Source organism: Ammospiza nelsoni, chromosome 10 (assembly GCF_027579445.1).
Source record: "Ammospiza nelsoni isolate bAmmNel1 chromosome 10, bAmmNel1.pri, whole genome shotgun sequence".
NCBI lineage: Eukaryota > Metazoa > Chordata > Aves > Passeriformes > Passerellidae > Ammospiza > Ammospiza nelsoni.
Window position 1 is genome coordinate 26,780,308 of NC_080642.1, and position 26,833 is coordinate 26,807,140.

General features: G+C 55.7%; 1 pseudogene; it reads right to left on the reverse strand.

Moving 5' to 3' along the window:
• Positions 1-26,833, reverse strand: part of LOC132077835 (zinc finger protein 208-like) — a 403,462-nt pseudogene that overhangs the window by 365,381 nt on the left and 11,248 nt on the right.

Consider the following 26,833-nt stretch of genomic DNA (forward strand, 5'->3'; position numbering starts at 1 on the left):
AGAAGTTCCTCGGACTGTGGCTTCCTTTTTTCTTGGAACTGTTTAAACCTGCTCTGGACTGAAAACCAGACAAACACCGGCAGCTCACACCTGTGACCCACCAAGGTCTGGGACGCTGCATTCCAGCACCAAAGGGACTTAGAAGAGATTGAGTGAGCCAACTGCAACCCACAAAAAGGACTTTCTGAATTTGCCATCTCTTCAGCACTCTCCGAGGTTTTATTTAATATTATTCATTTTTCATGCTTGTGAATACTTCACTTGTTAAATAAACTGGGGTTTTTTCACTTTTCTCAAGGGAAGTCTTTTCCTGACTAGTAGGGGGAGAGGCCGCTTGAACTTGCTTTCTAGACAGACCCCTTTTGGAGATTTCCTCACAAAATTTGCCCTAAACCAGCACAAACTGTCATCATGCAAATTTCACCAGTGGCCTAATTTCCTGGTGGCATATCTTGCGACAGAAGCTTGACCTTGCTCTCCATGAGAGATTCTTGGGAAGAGCAGACAGGATAAGATTCCTGGAAAACTGAAACAGCTTTCCAGAAGTGAAATGAAAATGAAAGAAACAATTCAAGATGTTTTTCTCTATTAATTTATATGCTCCCCTTTTCCATGTTGCACTACTTCTCCATCCCAGTAATTCCAGATGCACCTCACCTCGAAGACAGGTGACTTAGGGATTTTTAGCCACTCTAAAATACCATGAGCCAGACGCAGTTTTCCTTCCCCTGTTTTTACTGGAAAGCAACATGGAGATGAAAGTGCAGTGCTCGGGTCAGGTAGGAATCCTACCCCAAGGGAAGGTGGCCCGGCAGTGTCTGACCCTAAGCAAGGACAATGCACAGCAGCAAGCGAGGGGATCGCTATGCCAGAGTGCAGGAGTCAGGGCTCTGCATCCGGGCTCACGGCTGCAAAGTTCCCGTGTTTGGGCAGACGGAGGGGCTGTCCCCGGGGCGCGCGGGGCTCGAACGTGGGGCTCGTGGGGCGAGCGGGGAACGGACACGGGGACGAACGGCCCCGGTGCTTCAGTTGCAGCGGCGGCAGCGGCGGCAGCATCAGCGGCGGCAGCAGCGGCGGCAGCAATAGCGGCAGCAGCAGCAAAGCAGATAGTTTCGAATAGTCTTTCTCTCTCTCTTTCTCTCTTTCTCTTTGTCCCTTTCCCGCTGTCGGGCACCCTTTTCTCGGGGTCCCTAGCCCGACGTCCCTCTCCTCTCCCCGCCTCCCTCTCCCCTGCAGGGCCGGGCCATGCCCCCGGCCCGCCCCCGGCCCCGGGCGGGGCTGCCCCGTGCCCGGCCCCGGCCGTCCCGCCGCGGTCTCGCCTCCGCCCGGCTCTGGCCGTACTGGTGGTGGCGCTGCCGGGCGGGAATCAGCGCCGGGGGCCGGGGCGGCATCGCCGCGCTTTGCCTTCGCCTGGCCCGAGCCCGGCCCCGGACCCGAGGCAGGGTCCAGTCCCGGCCCCGGCCCGGGCTCCTCCCGGGGCCCGCGGAGGACACACGCGGCGCGGCCGCTCCCGCCGCCTCCGCCGCGGCTTCCCCGGCCCGAGCTCCGCCGCTCGGCAGCGCGGCCGCCGGCCCCGAGCCTCCCGTGCCGCGTTCCCGAGAACGAACGCCTGGGCATGGCCGGCCCGGGGCGGGTGAGAGGCGCTCGGGGGCCGTTGCTGGCCCCGAGCCGAGCACTGACCGCCGCGTCCCGCCCGCAGGGACGGCGCAGGAGGCCCTGCAGGAGCTGGTCGGCGTGGAGGACGAGGAAGAAGGCCCTGGTGCTGCTCCAGCACAGGAGACCGAAGAGGTCGTGCCGTTCCAACCACCGCAGGAGGGTGAGTGGCTGAGCTGGGCTGTAGGGCTGGAGCCTGCAGCTAACTTGGCCCTATGCCATGCCATCCCATCCCATCCCATCCCCTGGAGAAATGCCCACGGACGGGATGGAAGAGGGGCCTGGCAGACACCCCACAGTGGCCGTGCTTCATCCCCTGGAGCATCCCGGGGCTCTCCCTGCCTGGGCAGCGCAGGTCTGGGCCATGCTCTCCGGCCTCTCCCGCAGCCCCTCAGCTCTGGCTGCGCTTGCTCTTTGCCAGATGCAGCCCTGGAGCGCACACAAAAGCAGGAGCGCACCCGTGGCCGCTTCCGAAGAACAGCGCAGGTACCTGCAGCCACCCCCACCTGGGCTGGGCCTGCTGTCCCTGCTTAGCCCGTGTGGAGCACTCCATGCAACATCCCCAGCTTCTTGCCCTTCTGCTACAGATGGTGTGCAAATTCATGAAGAGGATTCGGGAGGAAGAGACCAGCGTCATGGGCACCGTGGTCAGAGCATACCCTCCCATCTTCAAAACCAACACCAGTGCTGCCCTGCTGGATATGCTTGTGGAGGAGGGTCCTTCCAGTCCAAAGCAAGTAAGCAGCTTGTGGCCTGGCGTCCATCCTTCCAGCAATTGCTTGGCCTCCCAAGCCACGCCTGCTGCTCACTGTAAGCCTTGAGGCCATGGCAGTGTGGTGGCAAGGGAAGCACTTTTCTGGGGCAGCTGGGCACATGACTCCCTCTGGCAGCTTTCCAAGTCTCCCTGTGCCTTCTCCAGGTGCCCGCCATGGTCAGGTACATCCACCAGTGGTTCGTGGCAAATGAGTTTCCTGAGTACAACCTGCACAGGCCCCTTCTGGATCTCACAGAGGCACAGCCCGCTGATGTGGTGATGGCTCTCCTGCGTGTGGCCCCATCATGTGACAGGTACAGGGCCCACGGGCCCACAAGGCTCAGGGCTCAGCAGCCCATCACTCTGTACAGCCTGTCCCAGTGGTCTGACACACAGAGAATTCCAGGGGTCTCTGGCTCCTCCCTTTGCCAGTCCCCACCGTGCTGCCATACTCCCTCCCTGTTCCTCAGGGGCCAGTCCCCACGGGGCTGGGCTGCCTGTGTGCTGAGGGCCAGTGGGCAGAGGCAGAGCTGGCAGCCAGCTCAGCTCCCCGCTGCGGCCCAGGCCACAGTGCTGTGTCCCAAACCCCCCTGAGACAGAGCTCTAACCCTACAGAGCTGCTTTGACCATGTGGAAGAGCATCATGTGCTCGTGCAGGACTGCAGAGACGGCCATGCTCGTACTCCTTGACGTGCTGGCCAGCTGGCCAGAGCACAGCATATGCACCTCCGATGGGGACCACACGGCTGTCCTTGCCCTGGCTGTGAGTTTCTGCAACTGGCCTTTGCTCAGCCCAAGCTCACCTCTCCATCAGGTCTCCATCCTCCCTCCATCACGGTGTCTCACTGCCTCTCCCTGCTAGGCTGAAACCTGGCCCAGGGGCAGCTTCAGAGCCACCAGGCCCCGTGCTCCCCCTGCATCTCCGCTGGCCTCTCCCTGCCACGCTTGGGCCCTGCCACATGGACACCTCGGCACTGAGCTCGGGCTGCTCTGTCCTTTGCAGGCAACTGTGGTGATGTGGAAGATCCTCCAGATGCCCTGCGTCCCACATGTGGTGACCGTGCATTTCTCCTGCCTCTTTGTGTATCTGCTCTTCCAAGTGCTCTTCAGCACCTTAGATATGCCAGAGGCGGCCAACACCTGCTGGAAGGGATGTCAGCAGCAACACGGCCTTGCCACCAGCCCCAGCAGGTGCTGCATGCAAGTCCTCCTGTCCCTGCCACGTGCCCAGACCAGGAGCCAGTGCTCCCAGCATGACCTGGGCTTTTCTCTGCACACAGCTTTGCAGAGCAGACCCTGAAGGCCCTGCTCTGCCGACTGCACTATGAGGATGTGGTGGTGGCAATGGAAGACAAGCATGGCTGGGACATGCTGCTCTGTGCTGACACCCACCACTGTGCTGTGGGCATGCTGGCCAGGTGAGACCCCCTGCTCCCCAACTGCCCCTGGCATTTGTGCCCTGTTCCCGGGGTGCCCCACACAGTGGGGCCCGAGGTCTTGGGCCACAAGGCCTTGTCACCAAGGGACGGCCAAGGAGACTGCAAAAGGCTGGGAGAGGGGCGTGCCCAAGAGCAGCCACCTCCCAGAGGGCCTGGCTCCCCCTTGCTGGGTGCTGGAGAAAGGCCAGACTTCTGTGAGTCAGTCCTGGGAGAGCTTTAGCCCTGCTGCCTCAGGGTTTTGCTTGCGATTTCCTCCTATCAGAGAAATGCACCACACATCTGAAGCCTTGTGTTCCACAATTGCATTCCACCTGCTCGGGCTGCTCTGCAAAGACAAGCCATGCCGGGATTTGGCGGCCATGGCGTTCCTTGTGGAGGTGAGGCTGAAGGCCAGCGCTGCCTGGCTGAGCTGCCTCCCGGCTCTGTGCCCTCTCGCGGCTGCAGCTGCCCAGGACGGTGCCCGTGCCCTGTGCTGCTGCCTGGGCCCGGCCCTGTGCGGCTCCCCCGTCACTGGCCTCGTGCCTTTCAGATCCTGGACTGCCTGGACTTGAGTGAATGCCGTGACAGCGTCCTGGAGGTCATGTCCAAGAAGCTGCAGAGCGAGTGCAGGGAGATGCGTCGCTTGGCCCTCAGAGGCCTCCTGGTGCTTGGCACCAGTGTCTCGGTGAGAAGGCGGCAGTGGCTGAAACCATGCTGCCAGCGTGGGAATGGGCAAGGCAGTCGCTTGGCCTTGCCTGGCCTTGGGGTGCTGAGGCAGCTGCTCCCAGCTGTCCTGCCTCCCGCTTCAGCTGCTCCAGTGCTTTGGCACAGGCCTTTGGCCTCTGGGCCCTGTGGCAGCAGGATGGCCTTTCACACACTCATTTTCCATGCAGGCCGCAGTAAGAATGTGGAGCTTGCATGAAAGGCTCGTGGAGCTGCTGCAGGAAAATGACAGCAACATGCTTAGGATGACCGTGGTTCTCCTCAGCCATTTGTTCCTGTGCAATGGTGCCCCGCTAGCCAGCCCCCTCGCCCTGCAGCTGGCTGAGGCGCTCCTGCCGCTCTTTGACAACGTAAGGCTCTGTGCCTCCAGCCATGGCCACCGGCTGCTGCCCGCAAACTTTGTGCCCTGTGCATTTTCAGGCCTGTGCCCAGATGGGTGTGAAGCAGCCGATGCTGAAGTCTCTTCTTTCTTTCATACAGGATGATAGCCAGGTGCAGGTGTGCTCCATGTTCATCTTCCGAGAGATGCTGTATTTTTGGCCAGAAGAGGAAAAAAAGGCCCTGAAGTCACACGTGCGCCAGAACCTGCTCCCACTGTTCTTCCATTGCCATGACGAGAACCAGCTTGTGGCAGAGGTGAGGACTCAGCGGCTGCTGCTGGCCCCCTGGCTGGGGGGCTTGGCTGCCTCCTGCTCTGGGACCTCATGAGCTGCAGCCTCCTCCTGGCCTTGGTGCAGGGACCTGTGCGGGTCCTGGGCTCTGGGCTCTGGTGCTATCTCCAGGTCTCTGCTGCTCTCCAGGACTCCCGGGAAACGCTGCATTCTTCAGCCACATTCCTGCACAGGAAGGATCTCCAACACATGCTGCAGCTGGATCAGACCTGGAGGTTCGGCAAGGCCCTGGTAAGGACGGCCTGCAAGCCCCAGCCTCAGGCTGGAGAAGCCCCCTGACCGCGCTGCTCAATGAGTGCGGCCGGCAGCTGCGTCCCTGCCCAGTGCTGCAGCGAGGGCCGTCAGCCTGAGCCCCACACGCCACTGCCTTCTCTGGGCCGTGCAGGCTCTGCTCCAGGCTCCCGTGGGCCCGAGCCGGGTGCCCATGGAGCCCCGGGGCTGTGGGGCGGGCCGGCACCGCGGCTCCCCGGGCAGCAGCCGGCCCTCTGCCCCCTGCCCTCAGGAGCCCTTGGCCAGCGGCTGCTGGCCGCGCCTCAGGGCTGTGCGGGGAGGGGAGGCCGGGGCTGGGCGCAGGCAGCACCCGGCCCAGGGGCTGAGCCCGCACCAACCCTTCCCTCCTGCCGCTCTCTGCAGCTGGCAGAGGACAGGAGCCGAGCGGCCGAGCACCTGCGCCGGGCCCTGCGCTACCTGCAGAGCCCACAGGAGCCCCTGCGAGAGGCGGCCGTCAGGTTCATGGGTGAGCCACGAGCCCAGGCTGACCTTTTCCTCCCCGGCCAGCCTCAGCTCGGCCCCAACCCTGCCTGCTGCTTGGGCCCGGCGCCGTGGAGCCCCGCCTGGCCTGGGCATTGCTGCTGCCGCCCTCTGGCAGCCGTGCCCTGGGCCGGCAGCGTGCGGCAAGGGCCGGGCTGAGCCCTGCCGGGCCAGCAGCCCGTGTGGCCACAGCGCCGGCAGCGCCGCTGGCAGGGAGCTGTGCCGCTGGGGCCGTGACAGGCTCTGTGTTCACAGGCATGGCCGGGCAGCACCTGAGGGGGCAGCAGCAAGAGCTGCAGATGATCTGCACTGGTAAGTGAGGGCAGCGGGCTGCCAGCGGGGGCTGCCGGGGGGAGAGCTGCAAGCTTTGCCCCAGCTGCGGAGGTCTCTGCTCCCGTGAGATTTCAGGGCCACGTGTGCCATTGGTGGCCAGCAGGTTCGGGCTGATCCCCTTGCTCCCTGCTCCCTCCTGGCTATGGCAAGAGCCGGCTGGGATGGCCCTGGCAGGGGGCTCTCCTGGGCTCCCCGCAGATCCGGCTCTGACCGTGCCTCTGTTCCTCTCTCTTGCAGCCCTGGAACACCTGACGGGGGACAGGAGCAGTGCCGTGTCGCAGCTGGCACTTGAAACACTGCATGACCTCCTGGCAATACAGCGTGGGCGATATTCCACCATCCAGAGGCTGCAGGATCAGCTGCGCAGGGCATGGAGGACTCGGCCTCGCCTGTCGGGGCTCGGGTGCCTGCTCTGCCGGACGACTTAGGAGGAGAGCTGATCTGGGAGGCTGTCTTTGCTGGGGCAACCTGTGCCAGGGGTAATTTTCCTTTTCTTTAAGATTTTTCTTTTCTTCATTTCCCAGCTAGGGTCTGGGCTTTGGCCTAGCTGTGTCCCCTGCTGATTGTGAAGTGTGCCATCAGCTGAAGGGCTTTCTGGGCTAAAAATATCAAGTCACTTGGACTTGCTCTTTTTGGCCTCTAAAAGCTGGATCCAATTTTGGGGCAAATTTGGAGACCTCATCTATGGGTGGATGGAGCACCTAGGATTTTCCCAATTGCTGGGAATGGTTCTCCAGGTGCCTGGAGTATCCAGGGTCCTGGTAAGTTCCAGCTACGCACATGCCGTGGCAGTCAGAAGCAAAGGGACCCAGCCCTTTTTGTGCTGCCTATGTCACTGCACCGGGGTCATGGGATGGGAACACACAGCCCTTGTGCTGGAGCTGAGCTGCTCTGCCCAGCACTGGTTGCCGCCATCCAAGCTGGTTTTGCTTGTCCTGGTTCCCTGACAGCTGGGGCCCTGGGCAGAGCCTTGAGAGCCTGGTCTCCCCCCAGGGAAGGAGAAGGAGCCCCTGGAGAAGCTGTACCGGGTGGGGATGCTGCTGGTGCTGCTGCTGCTGCTGCTACTACTGCTGCTGGAGACAGCCAGGGTGACATAAAGGATGACAAGCTCTTCCTCAGCCTGGCCACGGGAGGCTGAAGGTGATTGACTTTGATTCTGGCACAAGCCAAACTTCACAGGGAATTTGCAGATGAGTCCCCACCGGAGGAAATTCTGCCAGATTTGGGCATGGCCCAGCCTGGCTGGGAACCAAAGGCTCTCCCTTTGCTGGGGCAGATGCAACTCATTCTTCAGTCGTTGCCCAGCTGCTTTTGGCAGGGCTGGGAGGATGGGCTGGGGTGGGTACGAAATGGGAGTGGGCTCCTGGTTCTGCCAACAGCCCCCAGCACCCCCCATGCCCCAGGGTGGGGCTGGGCTGGGGCAGCCAGCCCAACACAAACAAAGCCCCATGTTGGGAGCAGAGGTGGGGCTCCAGAACCCGTGCTGGGGCTGCTTTGCTGTGCAGGCAAGGAAGGGCTGGGCTGCTCCACTGCCCTGGTTTGCTTTGGAGTCACCGTGATTTTGGGGGGCAGTGCAGGGGGGAAGAGAGAAAGTGTGGGCTTCCCACAGCCATGGCTGGGTTTTTCCCTGGAATGCAGGGGTTGGGCCTTCCTCAAGGCCCTTACAGAGATAAGAGTTTTTACTGTTTTTCTTGTTTTCCCTTTTTGAATCTAATGTCTTTTCAAGAATGTGTTGTTTGTTTTTCCAGAGAAAGCGTTCGAGGTGGTCCAGTCTGGATGGGGAAGTGCTTGGGAGCAGCTGTGGGGTGGATGGGCCGTGCCCTTGGAGAAGGCTGAGGCCATGGTTTGGGAGCAGCTTTTCTTGCAGCCGTGGCTGGCGTGAGGTGGGTCCCTGTGTGCTTGGCAGGGTGGGATCAGAGCCTTTGGGAGCTGGCAGCGAGCACAGGAGCATCCTGCTCTGGGCAGCTGCTGAGGGCTGGATGTGCCATGGCTGGCTGCAGGCTGGGCACATGTCCTGCCCTCCTGCTCTGCTGCCAAAGGCAGCAGGGATGGGCAGCTCTGGGCACAGCTCTGGGCACAGCCAGCATGGCCTGGGCACCGCAGGCCTTGGCACAAGGGCACAGGAGCCCTCAGCTGACGGGCACTTTCTGCTTTCTCTCCTTGCAGCCGGGCTCTGCGGGTGCTGAGGCTGCTCTGGGCTCTGCCAGGGCTCTGCTGGGCTCAGCCCTGGGCCCAGCTGGGCTGGCTCTGCCCTCACATTGCTCTGACAGCTCTGCATCAGACGAGCCCGTTGTGAGCACAGCGCCTGAGCTTTCTGCTTTGGCAGGTGAGTGAGACTCTGCTGCAGGCCCAGAGATTGCAGCTGGGGACACACATCCAATTGGCAAGGACCCAAACTCTCCACAGTCCCGGCTGAATTCCTGGATCTGTACAGGGTGTTTTGTCTGTCCCATTCTTGCTTCTTTGTTGGCTGGAATTGTGCAATTGCACTTTGTTCCTCCTCTAGCAGTGCCACGAGTGGGCCAAAGCTGGCAAGCGGGCCGTGCTCCTGAGGCAGTGCAGTCTGGAGCTGATGGATGGAGAACTGCCCTTCTGCACTTCCAAACCAGAGGAAAAAGCCGTAAGTGGGACTTTGTGTCTCTAAGAAATCCCTGGCAGTTTCAAAGGGAATGTGTGGCTCATTCCCAGGCTGAGAAGGAAGGTCATCTTCTAAAGGATTTGGGCTTTGACAGAGTTTCCATTCCCAGTCCTGCATGGAGCTGGAAGGGTACAAAGCAATTTCCTCTTGCTTCGACCACAATTTCAAATACCAGTGTTGGACACAAAGCCCAAAATCTTTTAAGAGGCTTTTGAGGTCACAAAGATGGATCCATGCTATCAGCACATTTACAATGTAAATAACTGAGTTCTCTTTTTAAAAAGATCATTTACCTGTTAATGCAAAGAATGTAACTTGGCATTTATGGTTTTTTTTTTCATTAACTGTATGTTATGTTTTTTCACTAACACTTGGATTTTATGCTTATCTTTTACAATTTATCAATTTTTTTTCCTTTTCCCCCTTTTTTCCTTTTAATAGAAAACATGTCCTACAAAAGCAATGTCCTTTGCTCCTGGTTCCCGTGTGGAGCAGCTCCCTTCCTGCTGGCTGAGCTGCTCAGGCAGAGCCTGGCAGCTCCTGGCCCTGCAGGGCTGAGGCTTTTCCCCGTTGCTGGGCACAGACTGATGGAGCAGCACTGCTGAACACGGGCACACAGAGGGAGCAGCAGCAGCTGCCTTTGGCCACCTGAGGCTCCAAGGCCCAAACTCTGAGCAGCCAGGGCTGGAAGAGACTGGCAGGATCTGATCCCTGACTCTGGGCAGACAGGGCTGCACAAATGACCCCACAGCAGCAGCAGCAGCAGCAGCACAGGGAGCTGACTTTGAGCACAGCCCCTGCCCCTCTTCCCTCCCGTGTGCAGCGGTGTCACAGCAGCCTGAGGCACCTGGGAGCCCCCAGTGGCAGCAGGGACTGGAGATGGCAGCCCTGGGCTCCTGGAGGCTGTGCAAGGAACGGAGCTGGGCACTCCCTGTCCATGGGGAGCTTCCAGATGGAAAAGGCTGCTGTGCCCAGGCAGCTCCAAGGGCACAGAAAGGAGGCTCTGGAGCACTGGATCTGTGCCAGTGCCACAGTCCTGGGCAGCAGCCAGCGAGCCCTGGGGGAACAGAGGGCACAGCAAGAGGGACAGAAGCAGGCAAGGGCAGAGACTGGAGAGAGCCAGGCCTGGGAGTAGGAACAGCTGCTCCATTGCACTCTTGGAGAAAGCTCTTGGCTGGTTCAAAGCACTGAAAGGCGTGAAGGGCAGAGAGGAGGCCACAGCAAACAATGCTCCTGTTTGCACAGCCTCCCCTCTCCGTGTCCCAGAAGGAATTGCATGGACTGTGTTCTTCTCTCCGAGCCGTCTTGTTCAGCATGAGCAGCTCAGCACCAGGAGCTGAAGGAGCTGAAGCCTCAGGCCACAGGAGCTGGGCAAGAGGGAACTTTTGGAGCAAAGTAATGCTGCTAAAATAGCCCCAGCTGAATGCAGTGGATATAATCATGGAATCACAGAATCCTTTCTGTTGGAAAAGCCCTCTGAGCTCACCCAGTGCAGCCGCTCACCCAGCAGTGCCAAGCCCAGCAGTAAACCACGTCCCTGGAGTGCCAAGGCCTGGACACCAACCCTGAGTGAGGCCTGGACAGCAGGCCCTGAGCCAAAGGTGGCCTCTGGATGAACCTTCCAAGCAAAGGTTATCTTTGTATCTGCTCCCTAATGAAGTATGCATGGTCATCAGCCCTGTGATAGATGTAGCCACTCATTAGTGAAACATGTATTGACCTTTGTGTATTTAGAAGCCAGACAAGGCCATGAAATCTGACATCTGGCCTTGTTTGGGGCTGTATGGTCAAAGTCAGCTCCCTTGGTTCCTCCTTGAGCCCTGGCCAGGCTTTGGGAGGGACCCAAGAGGAGGATGAAAGCAGATGTTGCCACACTAGCAGTGCTGTCAGTTTGTTCATTCAGCACTGTCAGAGCTGGGCCCTCTCCCAGCGGGGTTGGAGCCTCACCTGGGGCTGGAGGCACCTGCAGGAATTCCCAGTGCCCAGGAGTGGCTCTGCAGCCCTTGGCTGTGACAGCTTCCCCAGCTGCTGTGTGGGTCTGGGGGATGGTAAAGGCTGAGGGTAAATGCTGCTGGATCTTTGTTAATCACTGCAGGCACTCTTTGGTGGGGATGGTTGGGTGCATTGCTGAGCTGCTCCTTTTGTGATTCTTTGCTGCTCTGAGCTGCAGGAAATGACACTGATTCCTTCAGTTGGAGTCTGTGTCTTTGGTGCTGACCCTGCCCACTGGCAAAACAAAACTGGCACAGTCTGGCCAGATCCCAACAAAATGTCACTTGTTCAATGTAAATGTGAGGAATCAGTGCCATCAGAAATTGCCAGCTGGGAAGCCCTTCCCTGGAGTTCCCTGGCTCTGGAGTGGGCTGAGGTCAGAGCCCCGTGTGAGCAGTGGGGCAGACGGGTAAAAGAAGCTGCACCCCTGGATGGCTTCAAATGCATCCAAAAATTGCAAATGGAAAAGGAAAAGACCTTGTGGGTTTGGGCAGACAAAGATGAATTTGTTAAGAGTACATTGGGAACAGCACCTTCAGAAGGAACAAATTTTCTGTTGCTTATGGAGCAACAGAAGAAGGTTTTAATGTTGAGCTCAGATGCACTTGTGCAAGTGAAATTTCAATATAATAAATAACTATATACATGTTTAAAGTATAATAAGACCTTCATACTTATGTTTATAGATTTATATATATGTCTATATATATTTCTATATCAATATGTACATACAAAATAATAATAATAATGTGAAATATTGCTGAAAATACTAATTTGGTATCTTTGGCTGCTCAGGGATGTAACACTAAATACCCTACAGAACAGGATTGGCCAGGACCCTAGTGTCAGTGGTCAACTTTGTGAGATTGTATACAATGAAAAAGGGAGAAAGGGAGGAAATTGGCTATTTTTACAGGATTTGCTGATACTGTGATGCAGAGTCCTTTGTCTGTTCCTGTGAAAAATACAGTGATTTTGCCTGCAGGGTTTTTCATGTACCAGACTATGCACAAGCTGCAGGATTGGTTAAAAGGGTGAAGGGGTTCTTAAAAAAGAGCATTTGCAAAGATGAGGAGATGGGAACCTTTGCCCATGGAGAACCCATCTCCCAGATGTGCTCCATGCCCTTCACAATGGCCCATGGGGGAAATGGAAACCCCCTGGCTGTGCACGGCTGCCCCCAATTTGCAAATCCAGCCATGGGCAGTGAGACTTGGGCTGCCTGGGAAATTGTTCTGGCTGTGATGGCCCCTGGCAGGGCCAGCCCAGAGGCTGCAGGGCTGGGCCTTCATGCATTAGAATTCATTATGATAAATTCAAAGCCAATGAGAGCTATCAGTTCTGAAATAGGAATTCAGATTCCTCCAGGACACTTTGCTTTGGTAACTGCTCACTTGGAGCTTGGCCTTGCAAAGTGTTCCTGTCATGGCAAGAGGAACTGATGCAGAATATCCAGGAGAAATTACAGTAATTCTGTTAAATAATAGTGAACAAGATTGGATTATTCAACCCCATGACAGGTAGCACAATTATTGATCTTGCAATTTTAAGAACAATTGTGAAAACAGGAGATCCACCTCCAGCCACCACTGTTTGTGGAGAGTGTGGGTCCCGAGGCCAAAAGGCCCTCCCGAGGCAGCTGAAGGAGCAGCTGCTAGGAAAGATAACTCTGAGTCCTGGAACCTGGACAGGAACAATGGGAATGTGTCCCTGCAGCCAAGGATTCTGTGTGAGAACAAGTAGATCTGCCAGGATATTGTTTTACACATCCTGCCAGACCAGATCTCCCTGTTTGCCCCAAGGGCCGCTTTGGGAAATGCTCTGATCCACGGGGCTCCATGTGAAGGCTGCTGTGACACTGAGGGACTTGCACAGGAATTCCATCCAGGAGCCTGGGTGCCCCTCAGGGACTGGGACCCGGCCCCTTCCAGCCAGAGGGGAAAGGGCCCCCCCAAGCCTTGTTAGCCACAGACAGCATGGGAAAGCTGAACAGCAAAGGGCCTGGGGGCATTATTCTGGAATTAAAAAGGTGCCTGCTCCATGGACAGCAGAATTCTTGTTCCTAATTTGAATGAGATTGAGAAAAAAGAATGAAGAACAGTGTCACTAAAGTACTACTGATGTCTGTAAGGTGTACCTTGATAGTCAGCCAGAATCTTTATCTGCCACAAACACCTCTAGTGTTTCACAAAGGGATTGGTCATCAAAATGTAATGATGGGTTATGATGGATTGCTGAGCTTCTTTTGTAATTCTTTGCTAATGATGATGTGCTTTGCTGAGCTTATCCTTTTGTAATTCTTGGCAGCTGTGCATGATATAAATGACAGAATTCCTTAAGCTGGTGTCTGTGCCTTTGGTAGTGCCCCTGCCCACTGGTGAAACAGGGCCCCCTCTTGCCTAAGTGTTCCCTGGGAAGGCAAAAGCCCTCCCTCCAAAATTCCCCCCTTCCTCCCTGTTCCCCCCTTCACACCCTGAGCATGATGTGCTCTGCTCTGGGATATGCCCGGGCTCAGTTGGGGTCCCCTGTCCTGGCTGTGTCCCCTGCCCAGCTCCCCCGCAGCCCCAGCCCCTCCCCAGCGTGGCTGGACGAGGGGCAGGACAGGCCTTGGCTGTGCTGCAGCTCAGCAAGAACAAAACCATCTCTGCATGCTCAGCCCTGTGCTCAGCCCCCGGCCCAGCAGTGTCTCAGTGCCAGGGGCTGTGCCCTCAGTCCCTGCCGGGGGTTTCCATGGCAACTGCCAGGCCAGGTGACCCAGGTGTCCCCCCAGTGCCGGTTGCCATGGAAACAGTGCCCAGCCCTGCCCCTTTCTGTCTGGCTGACCTGGCCTTTGGCCCTGGCAGCGCCGGTGGCTGCTGGTTCCTGGTGCCTGAGCGGCCAGCGCGGCACAGGGCAGGTGGCCATGGCACAGCCCCCAGCAAGGGATCCCCTCTGGCTCTTGGCACTGACACCAGCCCTGAGCAAGGGGCCACATCAGCTTTCCATGGCCACCAACCATCACAACAGGGCCGGGAATTGGTTGCCATGGCACCTAACCAAGGAATGGTCCTCCATGGCCGTTGCCATGGCACCTGGTGGCACCAAGGAGTGTCACTGTAATTGTACCTGGAGCAGTCCTGGCACCACATTGTCCTGAGGGATGCCGTGGCAGCTGAGGGCAGCAACAGCTGGTGCTCTGCAAGGGCCCTGGGGCAGACGGGAAGGAGCAGCAGAGCAGGGGCTGATCCATCCCCAGTGCGCTGCACAGCCCAGGGCAGCGTCCCAGAGCCTCCTGATGGAGCTGCCAACAACATCCCCCCTCTGCAGCCCTGGCCTCTGCCCCAGCTCACACAGGTGCCCCATCCTTGCAGGCACAGACACGGCAGCACTGGCTCAGCAGCCCCTGTTTGCATTGCACACTGCAGGCTGGAGCACCCCCATGCTGTTGGTGTGGGGACATGAACCTGAGGGAGCACAAATGCCATCAGCCCCTGGGGCCAGCAAGGGCTGGGGGACACCAGGGAAACCACTCAGCTTTGTCCTGGCCTCTGCAGTCAGCCAGAAAGTTTGTTCCCATCAGCTGGGAATTTCCTGCCCCACTGCAGATGCTATTGCTCAGAGCCAGGGCTGCCTGGCAGCCACCCCCAAACTGCCCAGAGCATTTCCTTGGCTTCACCTTTGCTTTCTTTCCTCTTCCTGATACAAATGTCTTCCCATTGCCCACCCCTGTTCCCTCCTCTGCACACAGCCCATCCCTGTTTGCCCTTCCCTCTCTGGCCCCACTCCCCATTGCAGTTCCTGACTTGGCACCATGGGAACGTCCCTTGGGCAGCAGGATCATCCTACAAGTGCTGCAGGAATTGTCTGCAGGCTCCTGCAGTGCCTGGTGCTGCTCCCTTGCCAGAGGCACCCCAGGCCAGGGGGGCACATCTGGGCTGCTGTGTCTGGCTCTGGGGCTCCCTGTTCTGGGCAGTGAGGAGGAGCTGCAGAGGCTCTGCAGGACTGACAGGATGGGCTTTGGGGCTGGCAGGAGAAGCTGAGGGACCTGGGCTGCTGGAGCTCCTGAAGAGGAGGCCCAGGGCTCCTCCTGCAACTGCTCCAAGGGTGTTCCAGAGAATCACAGAATCAGCAATGTTGGAAAAGGCCTTGGAGATCATCAAGTCCAACCTGTGCCCTGACACTGCCTTGTCTCCTCAGCCTCCTCCAGGATAAGCAACCCCAGCTGCCTCAGCTGCTCCTCAAAACTCTTGTGCTCCCTCCCCAGCCTTGTTGCCCTTCTCTGGACACGCTCCAGCCCCTCCATGTCCTTCCTAAATTGGGGCCCCAGAACTGCAAACAGCATTCAGGGTGCTGCCCAAGCAGTGCTGAGCACAGGGGAAGAATCCCTGCCCTGCTCCTGCAGGCCACACCATTCCTGATCCAGGCCAGGAGCCATTGGCCTTCTTCACCACCTGGGCACACTGCTGGCTCATGCCCAGCCTGCTGTCCATCAGTGCCTGCAGGTCCCTTTCTGCCTGGCTGCTCTCCAGCCACTCTGTCCCCAGCCTGTAGTGCTGCAGGGGTTGTTGTGAACAAAGTGCAGGACCCGGCACTTGGACTTGTTAAACCTCACCTTGTTGGATTTGGGCCCTGGATCCAGTCTGTCCAGGGCCCTGTGCAGAGCCCTCCTGCAGCAGATCCACACTCACACCCAGCTTGGTGTCGTCTGCAAATTTGGTGATTTTCTATTCTTTTTCACACATGTGATAATCATTTCTCCAAAATCATTTACATATTTCCCCTCCCCTTTACCCATGTGTTCTTCTGTCCTGGGGGTCTCTCTGCTGGTCCCTGGTGGTTGTGGATCCCAATGTTCCTGTGGGCCTGGCTGAGCTGGCAGGACACTGAGGCTGGTGAACTTCCAGTTCCCCTTCTCACACAATGGGCATTGTGTGGTTTCCACAGGCCTGGGGTTGTGGAGAACCAGGTGTGAGCTCAGCTGGTTGAGACAATTTATCTGGTAACATGACGTCACAGAGTGGATTGTGACATCACAGAGTGGGGTATCTGAAGTCATTGAGCAGCTATGACATCATAGGCCATATCTGTGACATCAGAGATCCAGCTGTGACATCACAGGGCAGACTATGACATCACAGAGTTGGCTGTGACATCAGAGACCAGCTGTGTGACATTAGAGAATGGGCTGTGACATCACAGAGGGGCTGTGTGGCATCCCAGCAGGGCTGTGTCAGGTCACTGGGTTGGTCACTCTGCCCCAGCTCCCCCTCACAGTTTCTCCCAACAAGTCCAATGCTGTTCATGCCCAGCAGGGTCCCTGTCCCCCAGGATCCCCCCAGCCCACCTGGAGCCACAGCCTCCACCAAAGGATGTTCCACAGGATCCACCCCAGAGCCTGACAGGGGACAAGGGGCCAGGGCTGTGTGACCAGGACATCAAGGACGGGGATTATCCAGGTCACTGTGGCCGGGTTTGGGTTGCCCAGGGCAGGAAAGATGTCTGGCAGCTGGGGCAGGGTCTGGGAAAGGCCTCCAAGGTGGGACTGGAGCCCTTGGGCTGTGAGCAGAGGCTGAGGGAGCTGGGCTGGTCCAGCCTGGAGCAGGGAAGGCTGAGGGGCTCCTCACCCCAGCCTGGCAGTGCCAGCGAGGAGGGGATGGAGAACAGAGCCAGGCTATTCACAGGGGGCTGGGAGGAGAGAAAAGCCAGTGGGTGGAAGAGGAAAGAGGGGAGATCAGCCAGGACAGGAGGAGATGAAATGAGGCTGGTTTCAGCACCAGGGGTCTCAGTAAATGTATAAATGTCCAACCCTTAGCAACTGAGAGAGCTGGACATACTGAAACCTGAGTGTACTTGAAAATTTAGTCCCAGGTACAATCTGGCTTGTCAAAGGAATTTATGGACCAAGAATGAAAAAGCAATGGAAAAATAGGGTTCTGACAAATTTCTCAGTTCTTGCAACTTTACTTACTACTTAGAATAGCTCACATTGTGTTCTTGGACAGAATCCACTTGAAGTAATATATTCCTCTACTCCATTAGAAATGAGTGACAATGTGCCCCATCCCCAGAGCAGTAGTATGGGAAGGAGGGAACATAACTCTTAAGTTAAACCTTTAAACTTTAATAGAGTTGCTGATCATTTTGTAATTTTACTCTAATAATTGACCAGCAAGGAGTTCACTCAGGTGCAATAATGAACAAGGATGAGTAGTTTTATAATATTTTTTTCCTCCTCTCAGAAACCTCCAGTACATTCCCTCCCTTCCTCCTCATCTCTGAATTGCACATATATGGAAGAATTTTATTTTATTTTAAAACTGATGGGAGCTGTGTTTTAAGGTGTGACTTTTGACCATGATATCTCTGAATCAAACTCGAGATTCCCAAGGATGCTTGATTTTAATTCTGAGGGATGCATCCACAGCAGGGATCTACCGTGGAGTTGTTGGTCCTAGAAGCACATAGTACTTTGGAGAGGTGTTTCAGATGCCATTTTGTAATTTAACGGACCAGATTACTTTCTTTTCAAGAAAAACTAAGTTTCTTGTGGGCTCAGTCAACGAGATGGAGCCATTTCAAGAATAAGGCGGACATGACAGTACTGCACATGTATGTGGAAAATTCATTTTCCTAAATTATTAGTTTCCCTGTCCAGTCTTACAGGAAAATTAGACTGCTGGAAATCAATTCCTACAATTGAGCTGAAATTCTGCAAGGTAACATTTACTCTGAAGTATAAATTCAATAAAGTTACATATAAAGCATAAAATGAATATTGCCAGAGCATCTTTATAATGCTATTCTACATACTTTCTAATGCTGGGAGAAGTTCCTGTGGTCTGTTTTCAGTCCTACAATTATGAAATATGCTATAAAGCAGAGCAAAACTGACTATTTCCATCTCATGGAAGAAAAGATACACAAAGTAGCAGAAACAGTTGCATTTTAGCTGCATTTCAAAAAGAGGTGCTTTAGTACTTTAAGCCAAAGTAGGGGAAATTAGAAGATCTGTGAGTTGATTAAAAAGCCATAAGGAAACTTTGCTCACAAAGCAGAGGTAAATTTGTAGAAGATTGAGAAAAACCATTTGGGTAATCCCTGGTTTTGAAAGTGTTGGGTTAAAAAGTCAACCTGCAATACTGTGACTCAGAATGGGCAATCAAATCCAGGGATGTCTTCAAGTCACCACTACTTGTGAAAAATCTCCTTAAAATAAAAAGTAGCTGACATGTCCTGGGATGGTAAGGCAAACCTTCTTCCTACTCACATGTGCTCTTCAGATCTTCCACATGGCGGAAGTGCAATCCAATCCTATAAATCCAAAGTCTGATGGGCCCATTCTAAAGCTCCTCAAAGACACGGTCCTGTGGAATATCAGATGACATGTCTGTGCTCAGTCACCACAAAAGAAAGCTAAGCCAAGGCTCATGATTCCATGGGTGAACAGAGCTGATTTGCAGAGGAGTTGCATGCACTTCATTCCCCCTCCCACCCAGGATTTTGTTCCATTTTCAAGAGGCCTCCTGGGTCTGCCTCAAGATTTTGACAGAGAAGGGAGTGACGGCATCTCATTTGTACTGGGATGCAGCTATCCAAATTTCTGGAGGGAATCTTACAGGGAGCATGGAGCTTGGGCAAACATCTGTCCCACTGCAGCTTTGGACTGTTGCAAAGGGGCCTCCTTTGGGATCGACACCTGCAGGCCATTGCAGAGCAGCGGGCTGCAGGCTGCTGCCAGAGCTCTGACACAACGAAAGTGTGGCAGTCCAAGAATCAGCGCACGTCTCTTTGGGATGTTCTGAGACTTTCAGTTGCCAGAGAAATAGCAAGCAGGACCACAGGAGCTCTGCGTCAAGACCTAAGCCAGCCTGTCCCTGATGCAAAGGGAGGGCAGCCTCCAAAGCAAGTCAGAACAAAGGACAGCATGCACCCACGTGCTCAAGAAGAGACTACAGCCTAAAATACTCCTGGAAATTTATTATCTTTGCTTCTTTTTCCCCCTAAATGACATTGAAGAAGTGAGACTTTTCAGAACCAGCTTCGATGCCACCTAGAAGAAGCAGCCTTGCTTTCAGGCAAAGCTTTTGGGACCAAAGGGCATGTTTGCTTGGATTCCTTGGATGTCGCTTGGCTTGGCGCATTTTCTGAGTTCCCCTGGGATGCCTTGAGCACTGCCTTATGGACTGGGAGGACATTTTCTGCTGCTTTATGAGTGAGGAGAACTTGCCAGGCTTTTCTGTGGCATCAGCTGTACAGAAGGTTGGCTTGCTGGGCACAAGAAAGCCACAGAGCAGCTGCTATTGTGAGGTCAAGGCAGCGGTGCCACATCACAGTGCTGGCAGCACAGCGTTGTTCTGGTGCGTGCAAGGCCTGCTTGTCCAGAGCAGCTCTTCCGCTCGTTCCCTGCAGGAGGATCCTTGTGCTCAAGGAGTTCTCAGCAGATGGTCTGCACCCCGAGAGGAGTCTGGGCTTTCCCTTGGGTGGCATTCAGTGTGCAAACTCGCACAGCGCTGCCAAAATGATCAGGCAGGTCTGTGCTGTGGTTTGCATGGTCTTTTTTCTTGTCTATTCTGGCTACTACCTGACCCAGCTGACTCATAAGTAAAGGTTTCTCCTGGGGCTGGCATCACCCGCCTTTTGCTTCACTCTGCTCTTGATGCCGCACCAGTGACCCAGTTTATTTGGGAACAAAATGGCCATGAAGATGCCGCCACTTTGGTCAATGTCCTGCCAGCAGCATCAGCTAAAAAGGCGGCATCTGTATACTGGGTGGCAGGTGCAGAGTATTTGCCGTGCCACCTGCAGCGCCTGCCTTCCCTCCCCAAGAGAGTTCGCGGCAGCGGAGTCTGTCATTTCCTCCGCTTGCTGCCTCAAGCAAGGGAAGCTGCAAATTGCAGACTCTGCGGGGAGATCCTCAGAAGTACTTCTAGCAACTCTGTGGTTCTCTCCAGGAGCAAAGAAAAGCACCTCTCACTCCAAATTCTGCCCCTTAGAGGCCTTGGCTGCGTGACTTGACCCTTTGATGCTGTGCCAAGACTGCGATTCCCTTGGCCATGCAGCACAAAGTCCAATGCAGGGAGGGTTTGCTGCTGAGTCCAGCAGCTGTTCCTGGGCTGCTTCAGCAGGGAGCTGCCACAGGGAAGGGGCCCTTTGTGGAAGCTTTGCTGGGCTATCATCTTCAGCCAAGGGATGGCAATTAGGGCATGCCATTTAAAAGAATATCTATCTAAAATGCAGGAAAGAGAAGAGGAAAATGTTGCTTGAGCTGGTGGGCACAACAGAACCTCAGAGTGTTGAAGAGCAAGGGGCATTTCCACCACCGTGTTTCTATTTCTCTCTTGGCAAAAGAGGCCCAAATGTAGACAGAGCCTACTATAGCGCCCTTGTTGTTCTCTTGCTTGCTGTGGGAAAGAGCTGTTGCTCCTGCAGGCATGTTGGGAAAGGGAAATGCTCTGTGTTGGGACTGCCTTGTGCTGTGCGAGTGGCCAGCACAGGCACTTTTCTAAGGGCCTCTGGTTCCTTTTCCCTTGCTTGCTGCAGGTCACCTGACACGCGGATGGAGGCAAGCCTGTCCTTTGGTGAGTGGCAAAGGAAGCTGTGACGTTGCTGGCATGTGAGAATTGTGCGGCAGTTGAGTGTGGAGTGCCAGTGTGGGAGGCTGAAAGAAAGGCCAACTGCCCGGTGGCATCAGCAGCAGCAAAGGGAGCACTGGCTGTTTGCTGATTTTCCAGTGAAGAGCCTTTCAAGAGATGAAAGGCAAATGGGACAGCTCCAAGGCATCTTGCTGCTTCTAGGCAGCAGGGAAGCTCAAATGCACAGCAAGATGGAGTAGCACCTCATTCAGCCAACTTCCTCGGGTTTTCATGCCTCAGACTCCCACTTGGATCAAAGTCTATGATTTCCCCTTCTTCTGGGTCCTTTCCCAGCTCAATAGAAAGCAGCTCCTAAGGGATTGGCTTTTGCTCATCTCTCTCACTTCTGTCTGTCTGCAGGGCTCAACAGCAGGGTCAGAAGCTCCTCTGGCTGCCTCTGTCATTGAGGAAGAGGCTGAAGAGGAGCAAAGGAACATCAAGCCTCCAGCTGCTGTCCCTCCACAGCCTGAACGTGCAGAGCCAGTAAGTGGCAGCTGAACTTGCCACTGCCTTTGGTGCAGGGCCAGGCTTCCAGTTTTGGAGCAGCCCTTGTTGCTGGTGGCTGAATATGCTGGCGGCTGTGTGCCTACTGTGACGTAGTGCTGCTTCAGGCAAGCCAGGCAGCCCTGGCCAATGGGTTCTGAAGTTGGACATTTAAGCTGGCATGCTGAGAGGGCCCGAGAATGTCTCTTGGCATCAGACAGGAGGCAGCATTCAATGATTCTCAGTGTAGGAGTCAGCCCCTTGTGCCCATTGTCAGTGCAGGCTGCCTGTGGTCAGCAGACGGAGCGGCCCAAAGACGCAGTTGACAGCCTTGCAGGGGACCTGGGAGACACTGGCCCCTGGAAGGGACCTGCTGTGTCCATGGACTAATTAGCTTCAGGCTGTGCTTCACTTCCAGCCGCTCAGAGCAGAGTTTGAAGAGGAGAATCCTTGGCAGCCCTACATTGTAAAGGGCAGGTGGGTCTGGGCAGGGCTGGAAGGCGTCTCCGAAGGGCCGCTCCCCAAAGGCTGCCACGGAGAGGGGAAATCCGTGAAACACATCAGAGAAGGGACATGCTGTGGGCTTCTGAGCAGACCATTGCATGCCAGCTCCGGGCTGATTTCATTGGCCAGGGAAAGACAGGGGGAGGAAAGCAATGAGGCTCTAGGGCCCTGCTCTGATCTCTTTCTGGATCTTGGCAGCCCCATCGCTACCTTGTTGCCAGTGTCTTGCAGAAAATCTGCAAACATGGAGCATGCAGGTGGCCGTGAGAGGCTGGATCCAAGCAGCCTTTGGGCTTTTCCCAGAGTTGCCTTTGAGAAGGGGACATGGGAAACGCCCCAGCTGGAGAGGCCTGGCGGTGGCTAACAGTACATTGCCAAGGCCTTGTTTTGGCTGTGCGCTCCACGGGGCATGTGTGTCAGCCGCCCTTCTGACGGGCAATCCTTCCTTGTCCCAGCTCAGCACAGGCTCTGCAATTCAACCTGGTGCCGCTGGAGCAGCGTGGCCTGCAGCAGCCAGCTCGCCCCCGCTGCTGGCACTGACAGCAGCAGCGCAGCCCAGCAGCCCGAGATGAGGCAGGAGCAGAGCCTGAACAGGGAGGAGCGGGTGCATTTCTTGTCTGCCAGAGCAGTGTGTTGTGTGCGTGTCTGGGTGTAGGCTGTGCCAGAAGCTGCCCCTCGGTCTCAGAGGAATTTAGGCCTCTCTGCAGAACCTGTTGTGCTTTGAGGCAGTGCGGCAGCGCTCAGGGAGTTCCTGCTGCCTGTGAGGGTGGCTGGACCTGGCTTGGCTCTGCCTGGGCTGCCTTCTGTGCCAAAGACAAAAGCAGAGATTGTTTCTGCTTGAGCAGAAGGCTGGCACCTAGCAAGTGACTAGGCTCCAGGGAGCTCTCTGGCCCCAGCTGTTTTCGGGCTCCTGTTCTTACTCCTTCTCCGGCTCAGACACTTTGTGCCCCTGGCAGTGGACCTGCCAGTGATGGTGGGTGTACCTGCAGAGGCTGCAAAGGCCCTTGGTGACCTCTTAGGGCCCCCTTCTTAAGAGCTCCTCATTTGGGCTTATGGCATGGGATGCAGTGCTTGAAGGAAATCAAGGCCTTCTTGGAAAGGCCACCTGATGCAAGGTGGAGAAGATGGCCCTCCCACTTTCTGGTCTCAGCAGCTGGAAGCCAAGAGACCGCAAAGGGTCCAGAGCTGCCGGCAGCGGGGCTGCCTTTGGGAGGCTCTGGGCAGCAGCGTCTCTGTGTGCGAGTGAGCGCCCTGCACTGCTTTTGTCTTTCAGGGAGCATTGTGAGTGTGGGCCAGGCAACGAGCAAATACACGGCACTTGAAGAACTGGGATGAGGGTAAGCGTGGCGTCGGCTCCTTTTACAAAAGTGTGAGCCAGGTCTTTGGCTGGTGCAATATCAAGCGTGAAGTCAGGCAAGCTCCAATCATGGTCAGGCTCTGGCTTGACCTCCTGTTGCCTGCCTGGACTGCTCGGTCCAAGCAATCCGAAGGCCTCATCAAAGACAAGTTGATGCTGGCATTGTCTTGCTTTCAGCAATGAGGAGAAGGACGTGGGAAATCCCCTACCCCTGCAGCTTTCTGGCCTGAAAGAGCACCTTGCCATTCAAGAAATGTCAGATTCTCAAGGACAGTCTTCTGACTTTAATTTTTCTCACTTATTTGACACACACATGCATACACACCCGCACAAGGAGGAGAGTTCCCCTTAGGTTTGGAAATGACCTGGCTGAGCCTTGGAGGTTTCCAGCGGCCCTTGGTCTTCATGCTGCATCTTAGTGTTCCCTTGGGCAGCCTGCCCCGCAAGGCAGAGGGCTCGCGGGCTGACGTGCTGTTGGCCGAAGAGACGCCGCAGCCAGGCATTTTCTAAGGAAGGCATGCAGGCAGCCTGGGGAGATCTGCTGCCTAGGCTTGATTCCAGTGCCAAGGGCTAAAGGGCTCTTTCGTCTGCTTTTGTCTTTCCAGGGGATTTGGAGCTGTTTATAGAGCCCTTGACACCAGCAGCGGACAACAGGTAAAGTGCCAACAGCCCCATGGCATGTTGCAGCTCTGGAGCACTTTCCCCACTGCTGTGAGCTCTCCCTGGAGGTTTGGCTGGCAGGTCCATGTCTGCAGCAGAGGCTGTTCCTCTAAAGTACAGTCTAGGCTCAGGGGGCAGAATGCATTTGGGATGGCCTTTGGTGCTTCTGCTAAGCTCTGCTGTCTAGTGACAAGGCACTTTGGCCCTGCCCGCTGCCTCATTGCACCAGCACTCGCTCCGTGCTCCTTGTGATCTTGAGCAGGGTGCGTCTTCTCAAGGGAATGGTGGCCAAGGTCATTTCAGGTGGCAATCAAGATCATGTCACTTGAGGAGGGGATGTCCGAGGAGCTGGCTGCCAATGAAATCCTGGCCATGAGGGACAACAGGAGTCCCAATATCGTTGCCTACTTAGACAGATTGGCGTATTCTCATGTCAACGTAGCTTTAGCTAGTGCAAGCCCCAAGAGACTATGCCCTTTGGTCACCGGCAGAGAAGGGAGCTGTTGATGATTTCTCTGCTGGTCTCCAGAGCATGGGAGGAGGTGGAGCTGGTGTTCAATAACCTCTTGTGGCACACGTAGCTTGGAGAGCAGGCTCTGGGGTGACTGAGGCTGTGCCCATTGCTGTCTCTCCATGCTGTGGTTTTCTTCTTTCAGCTACCTGATGGATGCAGAGCTTTGGCTGGCCATGGAGTTTGGAGTTCATGGATGGTGGCACCTTGTTTGATGTGCTCGGGGCAGTGTACCTGGAGGAAGGACAGATAGGCACTGTCTATCAGGAGGTGAGGGATCCCACTTGTGCTTCCCCGAGCCTGCCCAGGATGCCGCTTGCCAGCTGGAGGTTAAGGAGAGCCGAGATTTCTTGCTCTCACCTTTCCTTTGCTGCTACTGCTGATGTCACGACACACAGGAGAAGAAAGAGCATGGGAAGTGAACTGCCTGCCACTGTCCCCGCACTCCTCAGGCTCTGTTCTTGCACTCTTCCATCCTGTCTGTCCTGTGGCACTGGTGCTCGCTCACTCACTTGGTTTCACTTGCTTCCTCTTCTCAGCTTTGCCTGGCAATGTTTTCCTGGAGCCTGTCTGTCTGTCCTACATTCCTTGCCACTGGAAGGCAGCATGCAGGTGGCAGAATTTCAAGCTAAGGGAGAGGAGCTGGCGTTAGCTTCAAAGGATAGCATTGCAGCCCCGATGGCGATGGATTCTGGAACAGCTCTAAGGTGCTGCTTCCTCCTCTGCTGCCACTAGGCTTCCCCAAAAATTTTTGCCATGCTGCCTCCCAGCCAAAGGTGACGCGCTTCCTACCGAAGGCCGGTGGAACTTTTGGAAGCCCAGATGCCTTTGCTTGGAAATCGAGAAAAAACTTCCAAGAGTGTTGAAGCAGCAAGCTCTTCTTGGTGACAGCACCATGATGCTGCGCCCTCGCTCACAGTTGCCTGAGAAAGCCGTCAATCCCATCGAGCTCTTTCCTTTCTGGTGGGATGAAATCAGATCGTGCACGTTAACTTTCCCTCCCTCCTTTTTCTCTCTCAGTGCCTGCAAGGACTGCATTTCCTTCATTCCCGCCAAGTCATCCACAGACACATCAAAAGCAACAACGTCCTTGTGGGCATGGATGGATCTGTCAAGTTGGATGGGTATCCCTGCTGGGCTGCAGCATTTCCAGCACATGCCATGTGCTTGCATTTTGGTGAGTGCCGCTTGGGCAGAAGCGCCGCTTGGCCAGTGCGTGAATGGTGAGGGTGTTTTGGAAGTGGCCAATGCCCTGTTTGCCTGGCTCCAGGCACGTGAAAGGAGAGCTGAGCTGCTTTTTCAGCTCGATTCAGCATGGCCTGGTCAGGCTTGGAGTGGGCAATGGTTTTGGCCGCTTTGCCAGTGGTAGCTGGCTTTGACAGACTTTGTTTTTGTCCTCAGGTGACTTTGGCCTCTGTGCTCAGCTCAGCCCTGAGCCCAACAAGCGCAGCTCCAGCGTCAGCACTCCCAGCTGGATGGCACCGGAGGTGGTGAGAGGAGAAGCCTATGGCCCCAAAGTGGACATCTGGTCCCTGAGGATCATGGGGCTGGAAATGGTGGAAGGGGAAGCTCCTTACGAGGGGGAAGCCCGTCTCAGGGTAAGGTGCAGCTTAGCAAGAGGGCTCTGTGTGGAGAGAGCTGATGTGGCTAGCAAAGGAGCAGGTGCAGTGTCCTCTTGCATCCTTTTGCTGTAGGTTTATGAACTGATAGAAAGGAACGGGCCCCCAAAACTGCAGAAGCCCAGGCACCACTCAGCTCTCCTGCATGACTTCCTCCGCTGCTGCCTGCAGGCAGACAAGGACAGGCGCTGCTCTGCCCAGGAACTCCTGCGGGTAAGAAAAAGCAAAGGGGCAAAAAGCCCTGTCAGCTGAGGACACCTGCATGAAGGGATGAGGAGGAGTGTGGGCCACGTGGCACAGACAGCTCCCAGGACAGGAAGGCGCAGGGAGACACGCTGCCCTTGGTGCTCTTTGTGTGTCTTCCTGGTAGCCAGGGAATCCTGCATGAGCCCGTGAGGGTAGGATCCTGGAAAGTAAGAGTTCCTTTCTTTGTTCTTTATCCTCTGGGCAACATCCCTTTGTGACCTCAGGCAATCCTGCCTCCAGCCTGGCTGCTCTGATCATTTCAGCCAAGCAAGTGCAGGAAGACTGGAGAGGAGACACCTGCGCCTGAGGAGGCCCTTATGCCCCGCCAGCCAAGAGGAGGGACTCAGCACTGGTGAGGCCTCACCTGGAGTATTGTGTCCAGTTCTGGGCCCCTCATTTTAGGAGGGACGTTGAGATGCTTGAGTGTGTCCAAAGGAGAGCAACGAGGCTGGTGAGGGGCTTGGAACACAAGCCGTATGAAGAACGACTGAGGGAGCTGGGGTTGTTCAGCCTGGAGAAAAGGAGACTCAGGGGTGACCTTATAACCCTCTTCAACTTCCTGAAGGGTGGCTGTGGTGAGCTGGGGGTCAGTCTCTTTCTCCGGGCAACAACAGACAGAACAAGAGAACACAGTCTCAAGCTGCGCCAAGGGAGATGCAAGCTAGAATTAAGGAGGAAGTATTTTACAGAAAGAGTGGTCAAATACTGGAATCATCTACCCAGGGAGGTGGTGGAGTCATCATCCCTCAAACACTTTAAAAAAAGACTGGATGTGGCACTTGGTGCCATGATCTAGTTAAGGTGTTAGAACATGGGTTGGACTCGTTGATCTTACAGGTCTCTTCCAGCCTAGAATTTCTGTAATTCTGTGATTCTGTGAAAAGGGGATGTGTCATCTTGAGGCAGAGCT